We start from the raw sequence: 10,227 nt of genomic DNA, 5'->3' as shown, positions 1-10,227 counted from the left end.
TGTGCAGCGGTTCAGGTCCCTCAGGTTGTACAGTTTGTCAGCCAGTTTGACCAGTTTGGCCGGTGGCTGGAGTGAGGTGCATGCTCCACCTGCTGACGCTTCCTCTCCTGCTTGAGGTAGCGACCTTGTTGTCTGTCACTTCCTGAACGATTCGAGCCACCGTTTGCCAAAGATGGCCTGTAGCTCTCCTATGCTGGTGTCAGTGTCCTCCACTGTGTCATGGAGCAAAGCTGCCTGCAGACAGTTGGAAAACACAAATATCGGTCATGACCTTCCTGTTAACACAAACTCGTAAACACAAATGTTGAAATGTTTTCTGAGCTTAACATTGCCCATTGACTTGTCTATACTTAATATAACTTTTCCGATTTAAAATATTGCCCTCACGGAACAAGCATGCAAGAAAGTATTTTGAGTTTGTCTGATACATAAAACACTTACTTGCAGAACTTCAATGTCTGTGATCCCACCTTCATGGCTCAGATCCTTGCCACTCCTGCAAAATTATAAACACGGCAAATGTAAATGCAGATATCCATGACACTGAAGTCCGAGTAGTGAGAGGTATTGCTAAGGACCTCTCTCAATAATGGACTAGAGGCTAACGTTACTCCTTATAGTCCAAGGACCTTGCATGTTTAGAGGCAAATTGGCCCTTGCAGCCAAAACCACCAAATACCTCAAACTAAACATGAATCAATTCTCAATTACAGTATATTTCTAGAAACAAACTTTTATATCAAAAATAATTTCCCAAATGTACACTGTACACTGTTTTAACAGTTAACACAGATGCAGCTGACAGCATCTTTCATGACAACAGATGCAGACAGCTAATTAAGCACATGAAACGCCTCTGTCTTCAGTAAACAAGCGCTGTACCATGGAGTAAGACTGTTGGGAACACTTACCCTAAAAAAGGTGTGTAGTACTTTAACCTTGTGTTATATTTTTTGAAATGTCTAGCTAATATGAAAATATGTTCCTTGTGTTTTTAGCGTCAGAACAAGCGTCGGGCTCTTAACAAAACTTCCCCGTCAGAAGATACTAGCTATCATCAATAGGGCTAAATGGCAGCTAGTTAGTCCTTAAGCCATTCATAGACGCTAACTAGTTAGCATCTGTTAAGATTGTTTTTTATAAACAACTGTACCTATTGGGTAGGTTGATAATATGGCGTTGTTCCGCGTCTTTACGTCGTTGATTGCGTGCTTTTCAGCAGCGAAGTTGACAGTCTTCCAAACAGAATAACCGTTCTGAACTCATGCTGTAAGACAGTAGTTACTAACCACACGTACGACGGACATTATTACTAACGTTTGTTCGCAGATCGCACCGGTCATTTGTGCGTCAGTGCCTTCTCTTTAATGCCGTAGTCAGACAAAGTCTCGCAACATCCATCCGCTTCTACAGAAGCACGGGTAACATATTGCATTGGGATAAAATGTGTGCGTCCTTGCGAAACAATATGAATACGATTGACAGATTTACTAATTATAAGTTATATATATATATTTATTTTTTTTGCAGTATAATCCTTTCTAGGGAGTTTTTCCTAGCCACCAGTGCTTCTACACCTGCATTGCTTGCTGTATTGGAGGTTTTAGTGGGTTTACTGATACAGCACTTGAGATATTCAGCTGATTGTAAGAAGAGCTTTATAAATACATTTGATTTGATTCATAAGTAGGCATAAATCAATACTTAGTCCTTCATGTCCATGTGTTCATTAGAGACAAGAACGTTTTTTGCATAAAAGTCCACATTATGGCAGGGGTTTGTTTTGAATGTCGATTGATCAGGGCTGGATTTTGTCTAGGAAGCAGGAACTTGTGGACATGGTTGGATGAATGGGATAGGCTACCCCAGTAGTACCTACCAGGCCTGGGCTGGGGGGAAAGCTGCCCCACTGCCCCGCCCACCACCTCCGCTGTGCGACCCTGAATCAGAGAGGTAGAAGCACTGGCGAACAAGGGGACTGACGGAGAGAGAAGAACTTTATCTGCTGCGAAAGTGATTTGGTAAGTCATATCATGTGAGAACCCAATCATTGATCACAAATCAGGAAAAATCTATACCAAAAGGTTGTAAATAGACTTATGATTCTAAAAAATATTGTATTTTTATTGTCAGAAAGAAAGTTGAAATGTAATAGTTTGCCCCCAAAAAATGATCAACATTGGATCAGTATTTTGGCATCAAAAAACATTTATTTAGAATTTTTAATGTTGTGTTGTTTTCCTATGTAAGAGGACATCTAAATAGTTTTTAATAGTATTTTTGTTTGACCTTTCTGGTTACATTTGAAAAGATCAACCAAATACTTCCTTTGCCTACCCTGCCTTTCTAAAGGTCTTCGAAAGCCAAGTTAAACAAACAGAATTACCGACCATTTCGAATTCCCACCGTTACCTTCTCCGCTATGTATTGTCTGTTTCGAGCTGGACTCATTGGGTTTCACCTCAGCACGCTCAAGTCCTAAAACGATTCATACCGCCATCGATAAGAGACATTACTGTGCATCGTAATTCATCGACTGGCTAAGGCTTTCGCTCTGTCAAATCACAACATTCTTATTGCAGGACTCAACATGCCTGGTTTCTCAAATGATTGGCCTCGCCTGTGTTCACCAACTTACTTCTTCTGATCAGTATGTCAAATCGGGAGGGCCTGTTGTCACAGACCTCTGACAGTCTCTATGGGCGGTGCCACAGGGTTCAATTCTCGGGCCGACTCTCATCTCTGTATACATCAAATTGATGTCGCTCTTGCTGCTGGTGATTCTTTAATCCACCTTCTACGCAGACGACACCATTCTTGTATACTCTTGGCCCTTTCTATTGTGACCACACTGTGTTAACTAACCTCCAGATTGAGCTCAAAATCCATACAACTCTCCTTCCGTGGCTCCAACTGCTCTTAAATGCAAGTAAACGGAAATGCATGCTCTTCAACGGATCGCTGCCCGCACCTGCCCCCGCCACCTGCCGCCTGCACCTGCCCGCCCCGTCCAATATCACTACTCTGGACGGTTCTGACTTAGAATATTGTGGACAACTACAAATACCTAGGTGTCTGGTTAGACTGTAAACTCTCCTTCAGACTCACATTAACATCTCCAATCCAAAAATTAAATCTAGAATCGGCTTCCTATTTCCACAACAAAGCATCCTTCACTCATGCTGCCAAACATACCCTCGTAAAACTGACCCATCCTACCGATCCTCGACTTCGGGATTCATTTACAAAAATAGCCTCCAACACTCTACTCAACAAAATTGGATGCAGTCTACCACAGTGCCATCCATTTTGTCACCAAAGCCCACTATTACTACCCACCCACTGTGACCTGTACACCTCTCGTTGGCTGGCCCTCGCTTCATACCTCGTCGCCAAACCCACTGGCTCCAGGTCATCTACAAGTCTCTGCTAGGTAAAGCCCCGCCTTATCTCAGCTCACTGGTCACCATAGCAGCACCCAACTGTAGCACGCACTCCAGCAGGTATATCTCACTGGTCAACCCCCAAAGCCAATTCTTCCTTCGGCCGCCTCTCCTTCCAGTTCTCTGCTGCCAATGACTGGAACGAACTGCAAAAATCACTAAAGCTGGAGACTCTCTATCCTCCCTCACTAGCTTTAGCACCAGATGTCAGAGCAGGCTCACAGATCCTGCACCTGTACATAGCTCATCTTATAGCCCATCCAATCTACCTCATCCCCATACGTAATTTATTTATTTATCTTGCTCCTTTGCACCCAGTATCTCTACTGCACATTATCTTCTGCACATTCTACCATCCAGATGTTTAATTGCTATATTTAATTTACTCACCCCCGTGGCGACCTATTTATTGCCTTACCTCTCTTAATCCTACCTCCTTTGCACAATTTGCTGTATATAGAATTTTCTACTGTATTATTGATGTATGTTTGTTTATTCCATGTGGAACTTGTAGTTGATTGTATGTGTCGAACTGCTTTGCATTATCGGCCAGGTCGCAGATTGCAAATGAGAAACTGTCTCTCAACGAGCGCCTACCTGAGTTAAATAAAGGTGAAAAAAATTAAAAAAAAAATTAAATAAAAATATGAATGGGCATGCAATGGCAGTTTGTAGCAGTAATTGACATATAGTAGTAATAGAGTTGGTCAAAACATTTTGAATCACGATAACTGTATGCTTAAGATTATAAGATATTTAACCTGCCCTTCTGTTACCCTATATCCCTCTCCACAGTTCTATCCAAAAGTCCAGCCCACGCACACAGCCCAAAAACACTACACAACACTGTTTTGTCAGCCACGAGACCTGGAATGATGTTCGGGATTCATCAATGCATTGAGAGGCTACACCAATTCAGTCATCGGTTCTCATCAATCACAAGTGCGATTGACCAACGTTCGACAGGGCCTTGCAAAGTATTCATCCCTTGGCGTTTTCCTATTTTGTTGCCATGACCAACCTGTAATTTAAAGGGATTTCTCTAATTGTTGCAGTTGTACACGCGGACATAAACAAAAATAGTCCAAATTTGGTATTGAAGTGAAATTTAAAAAAATAACATTGTTTCAAAAAAATTCTAAAAACGTAAAACGGCAGACAGTGGGCGCATGGCCCCATATGTATTCACCACCTTGCTAATGAAGCCTAAATAAGATCTGTGAAAAAAATACCTTCAGAAGTTCACTAATTAGTTAAAAAATAAGAGTCACATGTGTGCCGAGTTCTAAGTGTCACATGATCTTTTACACATCTAGATATATACTACACCTGTTCTGAAAGCCCAGAGTCTGCAAACGAAAGCAAGGGGCACACAGACAGCAGCACCATGAAGACCAAGAACGCTCACAAAGAGTTAGGACAAAGTTGTGGAGAAGTACAGATCCAAGCGATTGGGTTATAAAAAATATCCCTGAAACCTCTTAACATTCCATGGGCGAGCCACGCTTAAATCATTATAAAAAAAATGGAAAGAAATGGCACAAAACAAACGCTGAAGCAGAGGCCCAAAAAACTATACAGGCAAGGAGGGCATTAATCGAGAAAGGGCCCAACACAAGAGATCAAGATATCCACTGAAGGAGCTGCAAAAGCTCAGCAGCTGAGATTGTAATCCTGACATAGGACACTTTAGCCGTACCCTCACAGAGCTGGGATTACGGAAGAGTGCCCAGGAAGAAAAAAGCCATTGATAAAACCTTCTACCGGGTTTTGCCGAAAGAGTGGAGGACTCCCCAAACATATTGGAAGAAGGTGACTCTGGTCAGATGAGGACTAAAATTGACTTCATGGCCATCATGAAAAACGCATATGTCTGGCTCAACCCAAACACCTCTCATCCCCCGAGAACATCATCCCCACCAGTGAAGCATGGTTTGCAGCATCATGCTGTGGGGATGTTTTTCCATTGGCAGGGACTGGGGGAAAACTGGTCAGAATGAAGGAATGATGGATGGCACTAAATACAGGAAAATGATAAGGAAAAAAACCTGTTTCAGTCTTCCAAGAGATTTGAGACTGGGACAAAGGTTTCACCTCCAGCAGTTGACAATGACCCCTAAGCATACTGCTGAAAGTAGGTAACAAACTTCGAGTGGTTTAAGGGAAACATTTAAATGTCTTGGAATGGCCTAGTCACGCCAGACCTCAATCCAATGAGAATCTGTGGTTATGACTTAAAGTTTTCTGTACACCAGACAAAACCCATTCACTTGAAGGATCTGGAGAAGTTTTGCCTGGAAGATATGGGCCAAAAATCCCAGTGGCTAGCATGTTGCCAAGTTATAGAGACATTACCAAGAGACTTGCAGCTGTAATTGCTGGCATAAGGTGGCTCTACAAGTATTGACTTTGGAGGGTTAATATTTTGCATCTTCAAATGGTAGGCATGTTGTTGTAAATTCAATGATACAACCCCCCCAAAATTCCCAGGTTGTTTAAGCAAACAAAAATAGGAAAAATGCCAAAGGATGTGAAAACCTTCGCAAGCCACGTACATATCCCAACCAGAAGCCATGATTACAGGCAACATCCGCATCGAGCTAAAGGCTAGAGTTGCCGCTTTCAAGAAGCCGGGATACTAATCCGGCGACGCCTATAAGAAATCCCGCTATGCCTTCAGACAAACATCAAACAAGCAAAGTTCAATACAGGATTAGATTGAATCCCACTGACACTGGCTTGTGACGCTTGTCGGATGTGGCAGGGCTTGAAAACTGATACGGACTACAAAGGGAAAAACCTAGACTACAAGCTTCCAGTGTCGCGAGCCTACCAGAACGACCTAAATGCCTTTTATGCTCACTTTCGAGGCAAGCACACTGAAGCAGGCATTGAGGCACTAGCTGTTCTGATGGGACTGTGTGATACATGCTCTCGGTAAGCTGGTGTGAGCAAGACCTAAACAGGTCAACATTTCACCAAAGCCGCGGAGCGATGGATTTACAGGACGCTACTCCAAAGCATGCACGGACCAACTGTGCAAGTGTCTTTCACTGCATTTCAACCTCTCCCTGACCGAGTCTGTAATACCTACATGTGCAAGCAGACCCACCATAGTTCCCTGCTGCCCCAAGGGAAGCGAAGTTTAACCTCTCCCTCAATGTGATCAAGACAAAGGAGCTGACATAAGACTACAGGAAAAGGCGGAACCAGACAGGCCCCTTATTAACATCAACGGGGCTGTAGTGGAGCGAGTTGGAGAGTTTCAAGTTCCTTGGTGTCCACATCACCAACGGTCTATCATTTCCAAAAACACACCAAGAGAGTCGTGAAGAGGGCACGACAAAACCTTTTCCCCCTCAGGGAACTGAAAAGATTTGGCAATGGGTCCCCAGATCCTCAAAAAGTTCTACAGCTGCACCAAGCAAGAGCAACCGGACGGGGGATTGCATCACCGACTGGCTATGGAAACTGCTCGGCATTTCACCATAAGGCGCTACAGAGGGATAGTGCGTATGGCACAGTACATCACTGATTTAAGTTATATTTTCATTCTATAATTCTCTGGGTACAAATCAGTAACCACCAACAAAACAACAACAAAGCGATTACACAAGGACACTTCCCAGACAACAAGTTTACCAGATCACCGTCTGTCTTCTCGTTCCCCCTCCTTCCGTTACCTTCTCTCTCTCCCTCCTTCTGTCCAAGTTTCCAGATCACCTTGCTCTCCATCCCCCTACCTTTCCGTACCTTCTCTCTCTCCCTCCTTCTGTCCATTGTTCCCAGATCACCATCTGTCTCTCCATCCCCCTCCTCCGTACCTTCCTCTCTCCTCCTTTCTGTACTCCCCCTTCCCCCCTTTTTAACAAAAAAGAAATCTGTTTTTCATTCTGTTGACGGATTGAATCAAAGGGGAAAAACTGACTGGATTTTTTTTTTAAAGTCAACCTGAAGGAATTTCCTAATTTCTTATTTTTTTTACCCTACCTAAATCGAATTGACATGGTTACATTTTTATTTTTCATTCCCAACTTAATTAAATCAAACCTAACATTGAAACTGATTATCTGTGCCCATTTAGTCTGGTCTTTGTACTCACAAATCAACACCACTATTATAACCACAGCATCTATAGTACCAAATAATCAGTAGGACTATTGTAGGAAACACACACCAATAGGATTTATATGCACCAACAAGTAAATAGAGTGAATAATCAAATCACACATTAAAAACTAGTAATAAATAGAGAGCATTAACATAGATGATCATATCTACTACAATAATATCTCTCTCTCTGGGGCTCACGCTCTGTAGCAGAGAAGTGATCCTCTCCTCACAGTTCCTGGTTCCCCAGGCTCTTTCATCCCTGCAGTCAGGGGGGTTTCCCCCCCCCCCCCACCAGGTGGAGGTATTGGGCGGGGGGCAGTGGGGCAAACTGATCCCGCCAGTCCAGGCCTGGTACTCCAGCTGGTACCCCGTTCACCCCACAGCCATCTCTGGCCAGGAAGAGTTCAGACCCGTCCACACTGGTTCCGGTCTGTGGTGCCCTCCATCTTGCTCTGGGCCCTGGAGATGTTCAGTCTCAGAGAGCAGGCTGGGAGGTCGGTTGTAAGTGATCCCTGCAAGTACTCCAGGAAGGGGGCCTCCTCCACAACATCTTCATCTCCTGAAACAGTAGCAGGAAGGAGAATTGCCAAAAGCACGGCGCATTCAAGCCACGTCATTACCATGGCAACAGTCTTCATTAACTATCTGATCATTCTGGCTCTCCTGACCCCCAAAACCTAAATTCTAGGTTCTTCTCCTCCTGACCATCTTGTTGGCTCCCTTAGTATCTATAGGATTTCTCTGGTTGCTGATGAAGGCCAGGTCAGTGAATGTTCACGGCCAGTATAGCTGAGCCTCTGACCAGGATTCATGGATTACTGACAGTAGTATCTCTTGCAGACCAAGGACCACTGCACACAGATCAGTGATGAGGCCCCAGTGAAAACTGCTCATCGATTTTTTATGATGCCCCAGTGCTTAAGAGGTGTGGATGGAGCCACCCTGGGTTGTGACTAGATGGTATACAAGCTACGGTCCCTGCACTGCTGCTCTTATGACCACCAGACCTTTCTTAATCACGTGTACCCCAGCCAATACAATTTCAGTAGTGCTTTCCTATATTCACCTGAACACACAGGCTACCAATTTAGTAGGGATGAGGAAAAGATAGGTAGAGTATTCACAAGATTAAATGTTAGCTTCATTTATATCGGGCAGGGCAGCTTAGTGGTTTAGAGCGTGGAATAGTAACCCGAAAGGTTGCAAGCTCTCGAAATCCCCGAGCTGACAATGGTACAAAATCTGTCGTTTCTGGCGTTTCTGGCAATCCGTCATTAAATAAGAATTCTCCTTAACTGACTTGCCAGTTAAATAAAGGTCCAAATAAAATATTGATACTGTTAACCCAAGTATCGAATTATTATTTTTATTTAGTACTCTTGTTTGTTAAAAGTTAGCGTCGTTAGTAAGGTTTACCTGCGCCAAAATGTAGCTATTAATCATCCTAACAGCTAGTTGCCCATCTACATTTAAGAAATGGTTTTTAAGGTTAGCAACATGTTTGAGCACTTTTTTACAAATTGCAAAACTTATTTTCTCACGGCTTTCTCTTGTCCAGCAGTGTGTTGACCACCTATGCAATTAAAAATATTGCAGTTATTGAATCATGAATACATATAGAATTGTGGATACGTATAGAATCACACGGCATATCGTATTAGCACCTACGTTACCATGATATACATACGTGAGGTCTCTGGCAATTTCCAGCCCACAATTAGAATGCCTATTCTCACCTGTTCACAAGTGGACCAGGACCACCTGTTCAGAACTTTCCTAACTCAACATGTCACACACCCACACCCACCAACAACACCACTCCCTTACCTAAACAGGAAGACTGTAGTCAAATAACTTGTGTATCTTCTAAAGTAAAAAACTCTACCCAAAAAGATGGAAATGTCAGATGTAGAAGGACAGTTAACCAAAGCTTGCAAGTAAATATTTAATTTGGGCTTATCCAAGCTTTTGGCAGCTGCTGATGACCCTTTCAGCACCCACTCTAACCTTCATTTAAGCTTAAAAATTAATAAAACTCAGCAAAAAAAGAAACAGGACCCCGTCTATTCAAAGATAATTCGTAAAAATCCAAATAGATCTTCACACCCACAGGTGATTGATTGTAGGGTGTCCAATCAAAAAAGCATATTTGGACCCTCTGTGTAAAATATGTTAATTTTGTTGGTTATCCTATGAGAGAACCAATGGTCCAAACCCCATTTCACTATCATATAAACCCCATTTTACCATTCAAAGGTTATTGGAGTTTTTACCCTTGTAGGATGGCCAAAATTTGTGTGMCTAAGTCAATGGAGGCCAGAGAGAAAGTGGTCAAAATAATGACWATTGCACAGCATTGCGTTAACTAGGCTAGAAGCTGTGTGGGAGTTAATTACCTGACAGGCTCACTTTTCTGTTGAACTAGTCATCGATCTTCCCGAATCCACAGGACGTAAAACAATAGAGGTAAGATGGATATTGATTTTGAGACATGACATGTCAGCTTGTCTGCTATATGCATCCGCTGCTAAATCATGGCCGCTACTGCGGGATGGTAAATGTTGTCAGAAGTAAACTTAAATGACTAAGCAGTCGATGGACAAGGTATGACAGCAATCCATGCTTTGGTTTTGTTATCCACCATTTCAAATGCTAACTTTTTAGCATTTTT

At 42.9% G+C, this 10,227-nt stretch overlaps 1 pseudogene; it reads right to left on the bottom strand.

The window, feature by feature from the left end:
* Nucleotides 1–3: 3 nt before the first annotated feature.
* LOC112079450 (guanosine-3',5'-bis(diphosphate) 3'-pyrophosphohydrolase MESH1-like) lies at nt 4–8,115 on the bottom strand (annotated as a pseudogene).
* Nucleotides 8,116–10,227: the final 2,112 nt, after the last annotated feature.

The sequence above is a fragment of the Salvelinus sp. IW2-2015 genome, unplaced genomic scaffold, assembly GCF_002910315.2.
Source record: "Salvelinus sp. IW2-2015 unplaced genomic scaffold, ASM291031v2 Un_scaffold8027, whole genome shotgun sequence".
Taxonomy (NCBI): domain Eukaryota; kingdom Metazoa; phylum Chordata; class Actinopteri; order Salmoniformes; family Salmonidae; genus Salvelinus; species Salvelinus sp. IW2-2015.
This window is presented reverse-complemented; position numbering and strand designations above follow the sequence as displayed.